Source organism: Primulina tabacum, chromosome 9 (genome assembly GCF_025594145.1).
Source record: "Primulina tabacum isolate GXHZ01 chromosome 9, ASM2559414v2, whole genome shotgun sequence".
NCBI classification, from domain to species: Eukaryota; Viridiplantae; Streptophyta; class Magnoliopsida; order Lamiales; family Gesneriaceae; genus Primulina; species Primulina tabacum.
In genome coordinates this window covers 28,910,634-28,929,116 of record NC_134558.1, presented here as the reverse complement: position 1 = coordinate 28,929,116, position 18,483 = coordinate 28,910,634, and positions in this window count along the sequence as shown.

Below are 18,483 nucleotides of genomic sequence, written 5' to 3'. Positions count from 1 at the left end.
AGAAATTTTTTTTAAAAAAAACCATACTAGTTGATCGGTCGAACCCTTATATAAAACATTTTTGAAGCATTTTAAAATAAAACAACCAACTAACATTTAAAAATCCAAAGGAAAATAATTCAAATAGTAAAAATCATCAAACGTTTTACCAAACATAAAACATTATTTGAAAATATAGCTCATACTATAACATCTCAAAAACCACTCATAAATAAATCGTCGTAAAAATATCTTTAACATCCCTTAAAATCATAAATCATAACTAGTGCGGAAAACTAACGTCGGTCCTCGGGTTATGTGCACCTTCAGTCCAGCAAAGTCAATCATCAAGACCTCCATTACCATTATTATCATAATCACCTGCGTCAATCACACTAGTTAGTCTAAAGACTCAACACGACATAATCTTGATAACAAATAATATATATACAGATCACATACAGTAGTGAAAATACTTGTACTTAAAAAGTATCGTTTTCATGAAGATGCATAAACTTTAAACAAAAACATTTTCATAATTATGCATCAACTTTAAACGTAAACATTTCCATAAACTTTTCATAAACATTTTCGTAAACATTTTCATATCATCATAACCATATCCATATTCATATCCATATTCATATTCGTATCGTATCCATATCCATATTCATAGCAACATATTCATATTCATATTCCTTTCGTTGAATTCAGATCGATAGTTTAATATGTTAAAATGTTATTTTAAATGTTTATGATTTAATATGCTAAAATGTTGGGTTTTAAATGTTTATGGATTTTTACGATGAAACGATAACGTTAAAAGATATGTTGCATTCTTGGTTTAAAAGAAAAACGTTATATGCATGTTTAATTTTTAATAAGTGATGAGAATACGAAATGTTGAAGGAAGTGAAGTAATTGTGACTAATACGATGATATGTTGGAGATATCGTGAGGGTGAAGGTCCCAATAGGAGCCCGACGATCGTATTTCTATTGATACGAATATAATGATATGATTGGAGATATCGTGAGGGAAAAGGTCTCAGAGGGAGTCTGTTTAAGGGAGAAGGCCCCAGAGGGAGCCCGTCTATAGGAGAAGGCCCCAGAGGGAGCCCGACGATCGTATTTCCAATGACATGATATGATGATATGTTAATACGTAAGGCAAAGCTCAGTTGACGAGTGTGAGTGTCGCTGATGTCCCCGCCACGCAGATATTGAACTAACCTCGACATCTGGAGAGGTACTTGACTTTGACTCTGACGAATTTACACGAACTGATTTAATTAAAGCACTGCATGACATGATGGAAGAGTACTCAAGACTTTCTCAATCATTCGAAGGAAGTTAAGATTGAAAATCAAGACTTAAAAGATCAAGTCAGTAAGTTCACTTGCGTGCAAGAGAACAGCTGCAATGATTTAAAAGTTGAGATGAGTAAGTTAAGAACTGAGAATGAAAGAGCGAATGCAAACTACCAAACAATGAGGTTTGAAAACCAGAAGCTATCTGTTTTGGTAAATACATGGAACAAGTCTTCTGTTTCTTTAGAGAAGATGCAAGAATTGCAGAAGCAATCTGGTGACAGGAGTGGTCTCGGATTCAGCAATAATGAAAGCACTTCTGAAACGAGTGTTAAGCCAGAACTGGATAAAGGAAAAGGAAAATTCATTCACTTTGTCAAATCCAGTGTGGTATATGAACATGTAGTACCAGCTATTCGAGTTGAAAGGACTGTAGATCATATGAACAGAAGGAAGCATTATGGTCTGGGTTATGTTGAATCTAAGGGAAGAGTTCACCAGAGTTCTGGATCCAGCAGAGGATTCAACTCAGGAGGACAACCCTCTATGAAGGTTAAAAACTACCAGTACTATAATTCTAGACCTGTTCAGAAGAGATACAGACCAGACAACAAAAACAGAAGGGAAGAACAACATTCTAAGATGCATTCTGTTAGAAATAGCAGACCTTCTGTTGCACACACCTCTTTGGATACCCGAAGTACAAGGTCACCTAGAATTATACAAATGTGGGTTCCTAAAGGACTGATAAGGATTGGACCCAAATAGATTGGGTACCAGATACTAAAATTTGTGTTTGCAGGAACATAAGAGGAATGCCAAAATCAGCAGCTCCACATGGTATCTGGACATTTGATATTCCAAACACATGATGTGAAGGGCCTAAAACTCCTTTCTTGAAAATTTGCGGAAAATTAAAAATTTTCTTTTTAAAAGAACTTAAATGGCCTCATTCATAAAATCACTGGTGAATCAAGTTCAATATTTCAAAATATTGCAGCGGAAGAAAATTAAAGTTTTGCCAACAACAACGATTTAAAAATATCCAACGACTGATAAAATTGTTTGCGGAAAAAAATAACAACTGCTGCTCTGAGGTCCTCGGGTGCCACTACTGCCGACCTAAGCTGGCTCACTGGTCCCCGCCCTCGGCCCTGGCCTCATCAGTACCTACAACAATCAAGTCTAGTGAGCCTAAAGACTCAGCATGCATATATCACAGGTAACGAGTAAAAATCTGAATTAAAAATATGCATGAGTTAACATATCCTGTCCTGAGGCATACTGAAAATAATCTGTACTGAGCAATTATAATACGTGCATAATTGAACTGGAAATCACTGTAAAAATATTTGCTCCTTGGAGCCTGTACTGAAATATCTGGTAAAATTTTCTGTTGAGATTATGTTTTACGCCTGTGGCCACTGCACTAAGCTGAACTGATCGGTAACTGGCTACCGGGGAGGCTGAAACTGAACTGAGCTGGCCGGTCACTGGCGACCGGGTGGTACCATACTGAACTGATCGGTCACTGGCGACCGTATAAAATAACACTCCCACATAGTGAATGAACCACAAGCCATATCGCATAAATCTCAAAAATAATCATTTTCTATTTAATGCACGTAAAATAATTAACTGGCATAATGAAAATGTCCCGTAATTTTACCAACTGGATTGGATTGGATCGTTCCCAGGCTCGCTGCAACCTAACTATGCCATGAAAATTATGCAATAGCTTAAACTTGACCAACTATGCAATTTACGTTCAAAAGATGCGACTATGACGCCTAATGACTTCGCATTTAATCATGACTCCGAGCCAACCTGAACCGACACTGAACCGACGTATAGTCATGATTAAAATACGCTGAAAAATCATAAAATAATGTTCCTAAAATGATAGGGTCGAAATCTAGGTGGAATGGAGGCCAAAACACGAAACGCTCTTTCGAGAGTCAATTTGGCACATTGCACCGTAAATTCTCGTACGACCTCGAAAATGATCCGAATGACAAACGGTCAAAAACATGACCTTCCTAACTCAATGAAGCACTGTCCAGTCCAAGGCCATGGGCTAAAAGCCAACCAAGAACTCAAACGAGCCTTCTAAACGACACAGCAACTTGCTGTAATTTCCAGCAGCTGCGCAACTACAAGACTTGCGTTGGTTTCGAGACTATCGGCCATTAGGGGAGTGAACCACCGACCAGAGACTCTTACCAACATCCCAAGGAATGATTTGAACCATGTCTAAGGGCCCTAGGCCAGCCACAATCCGCATCACACCATAACTCAACCGAAGGGTCCAACCGAGAGCATCTTGAATGCGTGTGTAGTGTTTATGCTATGATCGATGTCTTGCGTCATTCCAGTGGCCATTTGATTGCCCATGGCACGATCTAGACATCTAGGAGCATGATATGAACCGTGGCTAAGGGCCATAGGCCAACCAAGATCCATACCAAGCAACAAAAGAACGAACCAAAAGCTGAACAAATGAAGAAGCCGAAGGGGTATAGGGGCTGTTTTGACGTTTTTATTAAAAACCGATGAACCATGGACCAAGCCACCAAAAGGGCAACTTAGTCACGTCTTAGACATGCTAGGGAAGTGATCCAACCATGGCTATAGGCCCTTGGGGCAGCCAAGATCAGATCCTTCCTCCATGACAAGAAACTGAATTTTTCGAACAACATTCTGCACTAATGGGGAGGTTGCTGTCATGTGCTCGTTCCAGCATGTATGGAACTGAAACTCACGATCTATCATGGCCCTAACATGTCCTAGTACATGTCTATATGAAGCATCGAGCCCCTGGAACGATCCATCCCTGAAATCGAAACAAAACATACCAATCGTGAAGCATGGAAGTCGATAAAAATCTGTGCAGAATTTTCTTTCTTGTTTTGCTGAAAATTTCGGTTTTTGAAATGATAAAATCTGATCATGTACTGAAAAATAATTAATAATATGACTTGATTGAGGTTTGAAAGAGATCTAGACATGCCTGGTTTCGTTTCGAAAGAAAACGAACGAAACGACGACGACGCGGCACGGAGGAGGTGGAGCGCTTCTTGTCTACCTTTCTTGCTCTCGATTTCTCTCCCTTTCTAACTTAAATGAACTTGGTTGCTAGCTAAATTAACTTCTGGAAATATTTCTCGAATCTTAAATTCTATCTCAAAACTCCAACTCCGGTCCGGCCTCACTGAAATAACTGAAATGCTAAAAATCAAACTACTGAACTGAAATAATAAAATAATTAACTTCAAATAAATGCATTTAAAATAATCATGCAATGAAGTCAATTAAATTTAAAAATATAGAATTATGCACGGCTTATACGTCTACTGACTTACGGGTTCTACACATGACATGACAGAAGAATCTACTATCAAAAGTAATGAGTTGTATTGGACCAAAGATAACATTTTGGGACAACTCAAAAGGTAAAACTGTGGGCATGGGTAAGATTATTCATGGTAACATTACTATCAATGATGTACTATTAGTTGAAAATCTTTGTTATAACTAGATTATCATTAACCAACTGTGTGATAATGGTTACTCTGTAGCTTTTCAGAAGCACACATGCACAGTTAAAAATGCTAATGAGTCTACTGTATTAGCTGGAAAAAGGGAAGGCAACACATACAAAGTTTCATGAAATAAAGATCATATTAATGTTCCTACATGTTTAGTTGCCTCTCTTAGTAATAAACATTGGATATGGCACAAGAGATTGAATCATCTGAATTTCAAGTCAATCAATAATCTCAAGAAGCAGAACATAGTTGATGGTTTGCCTGATATAAACTTTGTTAAGAATCATGTATGTTCTACATGTTAACTTGGTAAGCAAGTCAGATCTAGCTTCAAGAATAAAGGTAGTAAATCAACTTCAAGGTGTTTGGAATTATTGCATATGGACTTATTTGGTCCAATCCCTATCATGAGCTTAGGGGGAATGAAGTATATACTTGTTGTTGTTGATGACTTTTCTAGATTTACTTGGGTAATATTTCTTGCTGGAAAAGATCAAATCAGTAGTCTACTGATCAAGCTTCTGAAAAGGATTCAAAATGAAAAATCAATTTATGTCATTAAAATTAGAAGTGAATGGGAAACTTAGTTTACTAACAAGATTCTTGAGTTATATTTGGATGAACAGGGCATTCATCATGAATATTCAGCTGCCAGAACGTCTCAACAAAATGGAGTAGCTGAGAGGAGAAACATAACTCTTAAAGAAGCTAGCTAGAAAAATGTTAGCAGATGCAGACATGTCTCAGCGATTCTGGGCAGAAGCAATCAACACAGCATGCTACACACAGAACAGAACAATAATCAACAAAAGGCTTAATCAGACTCCGTATGAAATATGGAAAGGGAGTAAGCCTAATGTATCTTATTTTCAATGTATTTTGTTGCAGATGTTTTGTTCTCAATAACAGTAAAAATTATTTGTCTGCATTTTATTCAAAATCAGATGCTGGACTCTTCCTTGGTTATTCAGCAGTAAGCAAAAGCTTTTCAGAATTTTCAATAATAGAACTCTTAATGTTGAAGAATCTCTTCATGTTGTCTTTGATGAAGATAGCAGTGCTCCTGGAATTTCTAATGTGTCAAATCTAAGTAACAGGTTAGACAGGATTCATCTGGAACTGGATAGTGAAGATGATGCAGAACCTAGTGTTAAAGTTGCTCAAAATCCAGAACCAGACATTCCTCTGGTGGAACCAATTGCTCAGACACAGGATTTACCAGAATCAAAAGTGAACATTCCAGAACCTGCTACTGCTTTAGCTGAGCCCGATTCGAATCCATCAAACCAGGAAGAAATTTCTTTAAACCCTTTTGTCTAGAGAAAATCTCATCCTCCATCTTTGGTTATTGGTAATCATGCAGCTCCATTAAGAACCAGAAGGCTAATGATTAATGAATATATGCATGATGCTTTTATCTCCCAGGATGAACCAAAGAAAATTGAAGAAGCTCTTCTGGATCTCAGTTGAATAGAAGCTATGCAAGAAGAGCTGAATCAATTTAAAAAAAATGAAGTTTGGTTTCGTGTACCTAGACCATCTCATCAAGCTGTTATTGGAACACGGTGGGTATTTAGAAACAAGCTAAATGAAGAAGGTACTGTTGTCAGAAATAAAGCAAGACTGGTGGCTCAAGGTTTCAGACAAGAAGAAGGAATAGACTATGATGAAACCTATGCACTAGTAGCAAGGCTTGAAGCGATCAGAATATTTTTAGCCTTTGTTGCTTTCAAAATATCAAAGTTTATCAGATGGACGTAAAAAACGCCTTCCTAAATGGTCTACTACAAGAAGAGGTCTACGTTAAACAACCTCCAGGTTTTATTGATCATCTCTTATCAAATCATGTATTTAAATTACACAAAGCCTGTATGGTTTAAAACAGGCACCTCGAGCTTGGTATGACACACTCTCACAATTTCTTGTTAATCATGATTTCACTATCGGCACAGTAGACAAAACTTTGTTCACTTTAGTTAAGAATAAGCACATTCTGCTGGTACATATTTATGTTGATGACATTATCTTCGGGTCAACTAACCCCAAATTGTGTGCAAAGTTTTCCAAATTAATGCAGGAAAAATTTGAAATGAGCATGATGGGAGAATTAACATTCTTCCTAGGATTGTATATCAAGCAACTTGATACTGAAATCTTCTTAAATCACGCTAAGTACACTAAGGAACTACTAAAAAAGTTTGGCATGGAAACATGCTATGCTGCTTCTACTTCTATGAGCTCATCTACTAAGCTAGACAAGGATGAAAATGGAATTTCAGTAGAGGTAACTCAGTATCGTGATCTTATTGGTTCACTGTTATATCTTACTGTCAGTAGACCTGATATTATGTTTGCTGTCTGTATTTGTGCAAGATTTCAATCTAACCCTAAGCAGTCACATTACATTGCTGCTAAACGTAGACTAAAATATTTGAAGGGCACTCAAAATGTCAGCTTGTGGTATTCTAATGATTTATCTTTCAATCTTATTGGATATTCAGATGTTGATTATACAGGTTGCAAATTAGACAGAAAAAAGCACAAGTGGTTTTTGTCAATTTCTTGGTGATAGGCTAATATCCTAATTTAGTAAAAAGCAGACTTCCATAGCTACGTCTATTGCAGAAGCAGAATACCTTGCTGCTGGAAGTTGGCTGCTCTCAAATACTGTGGATACAACAACAACTTAAAGACTATGGAGTTCAAGCTTCTGAATTACCCATCTTCTATGGCAAAACCAGTGCTATAGCAATCACGCAAAATCCAGTACTTCATTCCAGAACAAAGCACATAGATATCAGACATCATTTCATTAGAGATCATGTGCAGAAGAAGGACATTCGTCTTGATTACGTTTCTACTGATCAAAAAGCAGCAGACATCTTTACAAAGCCTCTTTCTGAGAATAAGTTTTCTTATTTTCGCAATGTTCTTGGTTTAATTGATTTAACTTGAGTATATTGTTGCTATCAGTTTGTTAATTATTATCAGTTATTTGTTACTCATCTAACATCAGTATGTTTATAAAGAAAAAAGACAATTTGTGGCAACTACTGATATTTTATTAAGAATAAAATCGACGCCTTACAACTTGATTCAAACTTATTTCTACAGCATCTTGCCACAACCTAAACCAGTTGTTCAAGTCATGACTCCTAATATTCCGAAAGTTTTCGGAATTGGCAACTAGATCAAGCAACTTCCACTCCCTTGACACCATCATGTGTAACAACACATCTTCCTTAACTAGCTCGGATATGTGCTCAACCCGAGCAAGCCTCATGAGCAGTAGTCCAAATGGACATAACCTCCGCAAAGATGAAGTCATTTGCACCTCGTTTTAGTTCTTGCAAACGTTGAGGTGTCCATGAAAGATGAGGAACATGTGTGCAACTTTCACAATCCATTGGAATAAAAATGTCATTACGAGCAGAAGTGATCTTTACTTATAGATAATGATCTTTACTTATAGACAAGACTTGAAGGAGGAAGACAAAGAGTCATCTGGCATTAAATTATTCAGACTAAGTTTTTCTCATCTTTTTATTTATTTATTTATTTATTTGCATTAAGTAAAAAGCAGTAGATAAACAGATATATGAGAAAATGGATTATTTCATTCATAAAATCAGGTGTATTACTTTGTCCTATCTATTATATTTTTTTGTTATCAGCAGTTTGAAGTACTTCAGAAGTACTGAGTACTTCAGCAGGAACCTAACTAAGCTCTGTTGGAATCCCCTCACTTTGTGTGATCGTGGTTTGTAAAAGGAATGATTCCGCAGCTTAGTCCTTTTAAAAAAGAACAATCTAACTGATTCTTCATATTACAGGTCAAGAAATTTCTTCCAAGTCTTCATATCTTGAAAAAGGTTGTCTTCAGACATCATCTTACGAGAAGCTGGAAATTGTCCTTGAAATTACTCTGCTGAATCAGATTCTGGAGAAGACTTCGAGAGAATTTTTGCGTCATCCATTTGTGATTTGTTATTTCTGTACATAACTTAGTTTGTGGGCTTGCATGTACTTATATAGAGTATTGGGAAGCTAAAGAGACGTCCAACCGGTCACATCATGCACGAATATCAAGAGTCATCTATCTTTCCATCAGATATCGTATCGATTGCATTTATTAGTTGCATTAATTGAGGGGGAATATTATTTTATTCTGTCTTTTCCTTTTCCGTGCTTTATTAGAAGCAGAAGAAGGTTTGTCTTTTCGATAAAACAACGTGTCTACTGGTTTTTATCAAGATGCTGAAAATATTTCAGTACTTCATAACTTCCAGTAGATACTATCATAAGACGACAAACCCTCTTATGATATTTTTAGTAACCGCTTTGGACAGCCCGCCTATTTAAGTTATTTTAAAATTTTGACGTATGTGACTCTCTCTGCTCAACTTTTCAAATTCAACCGTAAACATATTGACACGTGTCCTTATGTTTCATTGACGGCTGTACATTCTAGACTTTAACCATCTTTTCTCAGTCATTTCATCTTTACGCTCTCAGATAATTCGAATACTAGCTACTGCTTTTTCTCGCATTCACACTCTACCGCACAATCTACTCCTAATTCTTTTTTCTTGCAGAAACGGCTGAAGCGTACACTCTAAATGCTTATCAAGTTAATTTTGCTTCAGTTCTAACAATCAAGGACAAAAATCTGGTCAGCATGTTTAAATTCATCGAAAAATCTGGTCTCAGAAGGTTTTTGAAAGCACCAGCTGTTATTTACAAGACTGCTCTCTTGGAATTTTATGCCAAATCTAAAGTTGACGAAGGGAAAATCATCTATTCCCAGGGAGATGTATCTATTTCAATTGATGTTGTCCTATTGGGATCAACATTTTTTCTGCCATGCTCAGGTATCTCGGACTTTTCTGATACTTCTAAGGAGGAGATGTCGGCTGCCCTCGTCACTTTCTCAGCTTCTGGAGATGAACTCTCTCCTTCTTCCTACCCAAGCATCTATCCCTGCCACCCCAAGCAAGAAGAAATCTCGCACGGTGCTCCGCATCAAGAAAACAGCAGCCATTGCTGATTTAGACATTATCCCTTTGAGACAAGTGTTTCCACAAGCTGCTTCTTCTTTGCAATAATCTGTTTCTGTCACTAAGCCAGCAGCTACTTCTTTTGCCACCACCTCGTCTACTGCTCCGAATTTCAGACCCTCGTCTGGAGTCGTTATTCGTGAATCTACTGCAGGATCTTCTGCTTTTAAACCCGTGATGCCTATATCATCTTCAGATAAAGGAAAAGTGAAACTCGTTGAATAATCACAATTTCACGACGCCAAATCATCCGTTCTAACTAGCATTGATCTTCATTTGGAAGAGATTGAGAAATCTGCCAATGAAGGAATGACTTTCTTTGATGATTGGCATAAGGTTCGAGTATTCCATCCACTCACATTATTCAGAACACCAGGTGCATTTCGTAAAATGGTAAAGAATGAAGATAAGGTGTTTGAACTTGCCAAAACTGAAATTGTTATTGAAGCAATGAGACGACGAAGTTTCATTCTTGAGCAGCTAAGCTGGAATCAGTTTTAAAGACTCTTTCAGTCTAATTTTGATGCTATGATTCCAACTGCTGCTCAGGATCAGAATGTGATCCATATTCTAACTGACCGTTTGAGAATGATGAATGAGCAACTTCTTGCTCAAGAACAGACATTTGGAGAATCTGTACAGTATTCAGTAGGCTTCATTCCAGACTTTTCTCAGACTAAGCCAGTTGAGGAAAGGACTACAGCTCCACCAGAAGCTAAGGTCTCTAGTACTCCTGCATCTCCGAAGTTGCCTACTCAAACTTCTTCTCTTATTTCTGTTCGGGAATTGGCTTCAGTCGATGAAGTAATTCAATCCATTGCTGTTAATGTCTCTACTGCTCCAGAACCTACTCAAGCTGATGATGTGGTTCATACAGAAGCTCATCCAGCAGAACAACCGACGGAAGGATCAGATGCTGCTTCACTACTGCCAAATTTGGAGACATTTTCTGCATAACATCGAGCAGAAATGGAAGCTCTGTTGAACATTCCATCTGAATCCATTCTAGGTGATGCGCAAATGGTAACCACTGAAGCTACTCCACCAGAAGCAAGTGCAGCTCCTGACCAATCTATTGCCTTTGAAGGAAATTCTGCTGAACGGTCCCCTACTGCTACTACTGCTCCAACGGAAATTACCTTCTCTACTACCTTAATTGTTCCTCCTACTGATTCACCGGCTCACATAGCTCATAGTGCTCATCTTGCTGATATTTCAGAACAAATACTCGCAAGAACTCCATCACCAAAAGAAGAGCACTTCGATCTTCAGTCTGAGATTGATACTCTGAGACGTAATATTGAAAGAATTTCAGAGATCGTCAAACAGTTGTCCTACGATCATGCTGGTGATGTCAGTGGCACCAAATTCTTCTGAGAATGAATTTTGAAACAAGTAATTAACACGGCTAAATCATTGGCAAAGCTTGAAGTTTACTCAAGCCTCTTCAGGAAAAATGTTTTGACCAGTCATGCTAACATAATGCTCAGTCAATCTGACGTTATTCGAATTGTCTCTAATCATGACTCGTGTCTTCGCACAATCTCGACTAGAGTGGAAGCTACTGATTCGAAACTTGAAACCATCGATGCCAAGATTGAGTCCCAATCTCAATCTCTTCATGTCCTTAATGATCGCGTTTCGAATCAAGTCCCATTTTTGGAGATGATGAATGATAGCATTATCAGTCTTACTGGACGAATGGACGAATTACTCACTCGTTTTGATGCCAAAAAGGGGGAAGCAGTGGGTAGGACAGAAGAAAGGACAGAGGAAGGTAGATCTGGAGGACATCATCATCAAGCAGAATCATCTTTCAGAAGCCAAGATCCTCAGGATGATGATGCACTATTCAAGAGTATCGGAACTGATGATTAATCCTTCTGATTATACTCTTTTGAACTCTGCTTTACTGCTTATGTACTTATCAATTATTTGGTTATAATTGCTATCTGTTTTTGATATATTTGTCTCTCTTCATCATACTAACTTCTAGGTTTTGGCATCACCGCAAAGGAGGAAATTGATAGACTTAATTTAATTATGGTGATGATAGTCAAAACCAGTAGATCGCGTTAGTAAAATCAGAAGATAGTATAAAAGCAGAACCATTTACAGAGTTCATCTTATTATAACTGAACCGTTTAGATTACCAGCTACGCGTATCAGGTGAGCTCTTTGGACTATATCCAATCCCATGCGTTTTAGTCTTGTTCATCTTTTTCATCGGTTGTTCAACTGACTTACTTAGCTCAGGTTGTTCATGTGTCATAACTGATTTGACAAAGTGAATGTATTTCTCTTCGTACATATTCAGTTTTGGCTTTGTACCACTTGATGAACGTTCGCTCTGTCTGTTAAAGCTTAAACTAGTTTTATCTTCAATTGATTTCTGCAATCCTTGCATCTCAGTCAATGTAACTGATGATTTGTTCCGGACCTGGATCATATCAGTTAGTCACAAATTTTCAGACTTTAACTGCTGAATCACATACGGGTTCTCATCCTTTCAGCTATCAGCTCAGCAATTTCCTTTTTGAGATTCGACAGATCAACTGAATGTGAGGAATTAATTTCAATTTTGTCGTCTTTAGGATCAAATTGTTTTGCTTTAGCTTCCTCAAACGAGATAGCAAACTTCTGGTACTCGTTTACCATGTCATGCAATGTTGAAATAACTTTTTCTCGCGTAAATCAGTTTAACTGAAATCAAATACATGTTCACTGTTGGATTTCAGTTCAGGATCATTAGCCATGAGGTATTTCACCTCTTCTTCACCATTGATGCTACTTGAGCTCTCAGAATCTTATGTGTCACAATCAATTTCTGCCCATTTGGACTTATTTTCTTTAGTCACCAAGGTTTCATGCTTCTTTCTAAATGATTTCTTGTCATCCTTAGATTTATTTTTGTGTTCAAAGGGAATCTTCCCCTTTTCAACTGATCTCGTATTGTACTTCTTCGGCTTGGGAAAGTCAGCTATAAAGTGATCAGTTTTGCCACAATTATAGCAAGTATACGATTCATCCTTGGATTCATTCTTGTGATAGTGCTTCTGGAATGATCATTGGTTCCTCCTCATGAACCTCCCAAATTTTTCGACAAACAATGACATCGCGTCGTTGCTTATTTGTTCAATGGTCTTCTCAGCTGAAACGGTTGGCTCTAGTTTCAGAGCACTTGGGACATTTGTGACTGGTGGAACGGATTGTTCACCCTCTCTTGTCTGCATCTCGAATTCATATGATTTTAGATCATCAAACAAGTCATGAAGGTCCACTGTAGAACCCGTAACTTAGACTACGTATAAGTCATGCATAATTCTAGTATTTTAAATGATTTTATTTCATGAGCATTTAAATGATTTTCCTTAAGTTAATTATTTCATGCAGCAGTTTGATTTTTATCATTTCAGTTATTTCAGTGAGGCCGGACTGGAGTTGGAGTTTAGAGATAAAATTTAAGATTCAGGAAATATTTCCAGAATTTATTTTAGCTAGCAAGTAAGTTCATTTAAGTTAATAAGGAGGTTTGAGGATTTAATTTAATTACTTGAGGTAAGTAGGAAATAAGTTCATTTAAGTTCCAATAATTAAGGGATTAATTCACTAAATTAATTAAAGGATTAGTGAGGCTTTTAAGGGTTATTAATTTACTAGATAATCAACATTTCCCCTCCATTTATTAGTGAATTTTCGGCCCCCTTAGTATCTAGACTATTTCTTGCCAACTCATCACCCTTTGACCCATTCTTTGTGGTGTTAACATGCTAATCTTTCTTTTTATTATTAGCCAACCTTCATTAATTAATTAATGAGCATCATCCTAGTCTAGATTAGCAAGGAATTTCGGTCACCCCATTCTAGATCCATCCAAGAAGCCATTTGATACCAACCAAATTCAAATTTCAAAATGAGGAGACTTGGTCATGCCTATCCACCTATATTGCTACCTTTCCTCCTCACTATCTTAAAAACCATTTCCCCTCTCCCCCACCACCGAAATTCAGTAGCTTTCAGACCATTCTCGTGAGTTTTAGTAGAGGGAAAAACCGAGAACACTTAGAGAAATAATCGAGTGAAGAACAAGCTAGCAAGAACGCTCCACTCCTCCGCGCCGTATCGTCTCGTTCTTTCGTTTTTCTTTCAAACGAAACCAGGCATGCATATGTTCTTCCTTGACTCTTCAATCAAGTCCTATTATCAATTATTTTCATTGCATGATCATTATTTTTATGACAATAAACCGAAACATCAAGAATATTTTTCAGAAAACCACATGCAGATTTTCTCGGCTTTATGATGCAGTTCACGGTTTTCATTTGTTGTGCTGTTTCAGGTGGATGGTTCGATTCCAGGCTCCCAAGGCGACATCTAGACATGTAATAGGATGCATTAGGACCATGTTGGTCCATTCATTTAACCCCATGCACGCTGGAAAACACGAAAATGACAGAAACTCCCAACTTGTGATCTTTTGAGTTTCGAAAATTTCTGTTTGCTGTCAATATGGAAATGGATCTGATCATGACTGCCACAAGGCCCATAGCCATAGTTAGATCACTTCCCTAGCATGTCTAAGACGTGACTAAGTCATCCTTTTGGTGGCCTGGTCCATGGTTAATCGGTTTTTAAATTAAAACTCAAGAACAGCCCCTGCACCCTTTCGCCCCTCTTCATTTTACAGCATGTGTGTGTTCGATTTTGTGGAATGGTGTGGATCTTGGTTGGCCTATGGCCCTTAGCCATGGTTCATACCATGCCCCTAGATGTCTAGATCGTGCCATGGTCAATCAAATGGCTACTGGAACGACACAAGACAGCAAATGAATCACAACAGCCCACGCGCAGGTTTGGCTCTCGGTGGGGAAGTTTCGGTTGTTCATGGTGTGGTTTGGATTGTGGCTGGCCTGGGGCCCTTAGCCATGGTTCAAATAATTCTCTGGGATGTTGGTAAGAGTCTCTGGTCGGTGGTTCAAGCCCAAATGGCCGGTAGTCTCGAAAACGACACAAGGAAAGCAAGTGTGCAGCTGTTGTAATTTTGACAGCAAGTGTGCTGCTGTTCTCAGGCGTCGTTTGAGTTCTTGGTTGGCTTTTAGCCCATGACCTTGTACTGGACAGTGCCTCATCGAGTTAGAAAGGTCATGTTTTTGGCCGTTCACCATTCGGATCATTTTTGAGGTCGTACGAGAATTTACGGTGCGATGTGCCAAATTGATTCTCGAAAGAGCGTTTCATGTTTTGGCCTTCATTCGCCTAAGATTCGACATGCATCATTTGAGAAGCATTAATTCATCATTTTAAGCATATTTTAATCATGACTATATGATGTTTCAGTGTTGGTTCGGGTTGGTTCGGAGTCATGATTAAATACGAAGTCATTAGGCGCATTTGTCTCAGTTTTTGGTTTTTAATTGCATGGTTTGGTCAAGTAAAAACTATTGCATATTTTTCATGGCATATTTAGGTTGCAGCGAGCATGGGAGCGATCCAATCCATTCAGTAAAAATGATTACAGGATATTTAATTCAGTTATTTAATTATATTACGTGCAAAAAAACAAATTTTGAGATTTATGTGATATGGTTTGTGGTCACTTTACTATCATGATTAAATCCGATCGCCAGTTACCGGTCCGGTCGTCAGTTACTGGTTATGAGAGCATTACTAAGTCCTGTCGCCAGTTAAAGGCCCGGTCGCCAGTTACCGGTCAGTTCAGTTCAGGGACCACATGCGTAGACCATAATCTCACCAGAAAATTATTACAGGCTATTTCAGTACAGGGCTCCAAGGAGCAAACATTTTCACTATGATTTTCAGTTCAGTTATGCACGTATTATAATTAATCATGACACGACATTTTTACGTTATGCCTCATGACATGATATTTTCAATTGCATGCAAGCTTATTATTTATTTATTTACTTGCTATTTACGATATATGCATGTTGAGTCTTTAGACTCACTAGACTTGATTGTTGTAGGTGCTGATGATGTCGGGACCGAGGGCGGGGACCAGTGAGCAGGCTCGAGTCGGCAGTAGTAGGACCCGAGGACCTCAGTTCAGCATTTATTATTATTTGATGGCTCAAACATTTTAATTATCGTTGGAAAAAAACTTTTTTCTGTTATTTCGAAAATGTTAATATCTTCCGCTGCCACTTTGAACATCAAACTTTGTTTATCAGTTCAGTTATGAATGAGGCAATTTTAATTATTTAAAAGAAAAATTTTAAATTTTCCGCAAATTTCCAAGTACGGATTTTTAGGCCCCTACAGCTGGTATCAGAGCAATGGTTCAGTATAGGGTTGTACTACTACTGATCTCGAGAAGCTCACAAAGTCACGTCTTCGGTCTGTAAGTTTTACATTTGCGCATTTCATTTAAAGCATGAATTATTTTCAACATCATGATTTCATGAGATATTTTTCGCCCAGATTTTTATTGCTCAGTATTTAAATTTAAATTGATGATGGAATTATGCATGTTAGTTACGTATGGGTTATGTATGGAACAGTATGCCCCCTAGACGCATTTTCGAGCGCAATAGAGATGAGGAGCCTCGCCATGAGGACAGGGAGGAGCGGAGGCAGGAGAGAGACCTACCACCTCCACCACCGCCTCCACCGGACATGAATGCCCAGATGCTGGCTGGGATGACTCAGTTCTTCGCACAGTTTGCGGGGAACAATGCTGTGGCGACAAGGCCGACAGGGCCCGAGGCGGTATATGAGAGATTCATGAAGATGCGTCCAAAAGAGTTTTCAGGGACGTCGGGACCCCATGATTGCCGAGGGCTGGATCAAGTCCCTCGAGGTTATCTTCGAGTGTATGGAGCTTGGAGATGTAGATCTAGTTCGTTGTGCCTCTTATCTGTTCGGAGGAGATGTCCGCTTATGGTGGGAAGGAGCTTCAGTAGCCCTTAACTTGGCTACGCTGTCTTGGACACGCTTCACGGAGGTATTCTACTCAAAATATTTTACAGAGGAGGTGCGCACCAGGTTGACCACTGAGTTCATGAGCCTGAGACAAGGAGATTCGACTGTTACGGAGTTTGTCCGTAAGTTCGAGAGGGGTTGTCATTTTGTACCCCTGATAGCGAACGATGCCAGAGCTAAGTTGATGCATTTCTTGGTGGGTCTACGGCCGATCTTGCGCCGTGATGTTAGGGTGTCTGACCCTACTTCTTATGAGGTCGCTGTCTCCAAAGCCTTAGCCGCAGAGCAGGATCAGCGGGACATCGAGAGAGATCGTCAGGGCAAGCGCCCAATCCAGGTACCACACCGCCATCCTCCTCAGCAGCATCAGCATCAGAACAAGAGGCCGTATCACGGCCCATCCAGAAACAGAGGAGGACCTCAGCAGCAGCAGGGACGTGCCGTCCCGAGGACCTTTGAGCATCCAGCTTGCCCTAAATGCTCACGCCGCCATGCCGGAGTATGTATGTTTGGCTCAGGGAAGTGTTACAAGTGTGGTAGCCCAGGCCACACATTGCCGTATTGCCCTCAGAAGAACCTGCCTACCCAGGGCAGAGTGTTTGCTCTCCATGCGACGGAGACGAACCCCGATACTATGTTGATGACAGGTACTTTGCAGCTTTAAGTTTACATTTGAGATTTAATGTTTTGGGAAACGGGATTTAGATTTTGAACTTAGATTTGCGATAGGATTGCATGCTCTACTCAGTATTTATTTCCGGGATTTAGTTAGAAGAACTGTGACCTTTGCATGTCTATAAGCTTAGCTCTTGTGATTATTGGGTTCCGCTTAGTGTTCCGAACTTTCAGGGAGAATTTTCATAGCTGGCTCAGCTACCAAGGCCTTGATAGATTCAGAGGCTACTCACTCATTTATTTCGGAGGTCTTTGCCAATTTCCTCAAAGTCAAGACCATCGGGCTAGATATAGCCTATTCAGTAGTGTTGCCTTCAGGCGAGGAGATGGCAGCCACCAATGTGATACGAGACATAGATCTTGAGCTCCACGGCAATCTTGTCTATGCGGATCTTATCGTGTTGCCGATGCCAGAGTTTGACATCATCCTAGGGATGGACTGGCTATTGCGGAACAGAGTTTTGATTGACTTCCAACGGAGATCTGTTTTAGTCCGACCGCCTGGAATGACGCAGTTCTTATTTGAGCCAGACAGGTACTTTCCTTTACCGCGCATTATTCCATATGTTCAGGCTAGGAAGCTCATGCATAGAGGGTGTCGGGCGTTTCTAGCGACATTTGTATCTGTCCCCGAGGCACCCAGTCAGTCAGCTTCAGATGTTCCGATTGTTAGAGACTTCTTAGACATTTTTCCGGAGGACGTCTCTGGTATGCCACCTGAGAGAGAGGTGGAATTTTCTATCGAGCTTATGCCAGGTACAGTTCCGATCTCCAAAGCACCGTACCGACTTGCACCGACAGAAATGGCAGAGCTTAAGAAGCAGATTCAGGAACTTCTTGACAAGGAGTTCATTCGCCCTAGTATCTCACCTTGGGGCGCGCCAGTCTTGTTTGTTAAGAAGAAAGATGGCTCTATGAGACTTTGTATTGACTATCGGGAGTTGAACAGGGTTACAGTGAAGAATAAATATCCCAC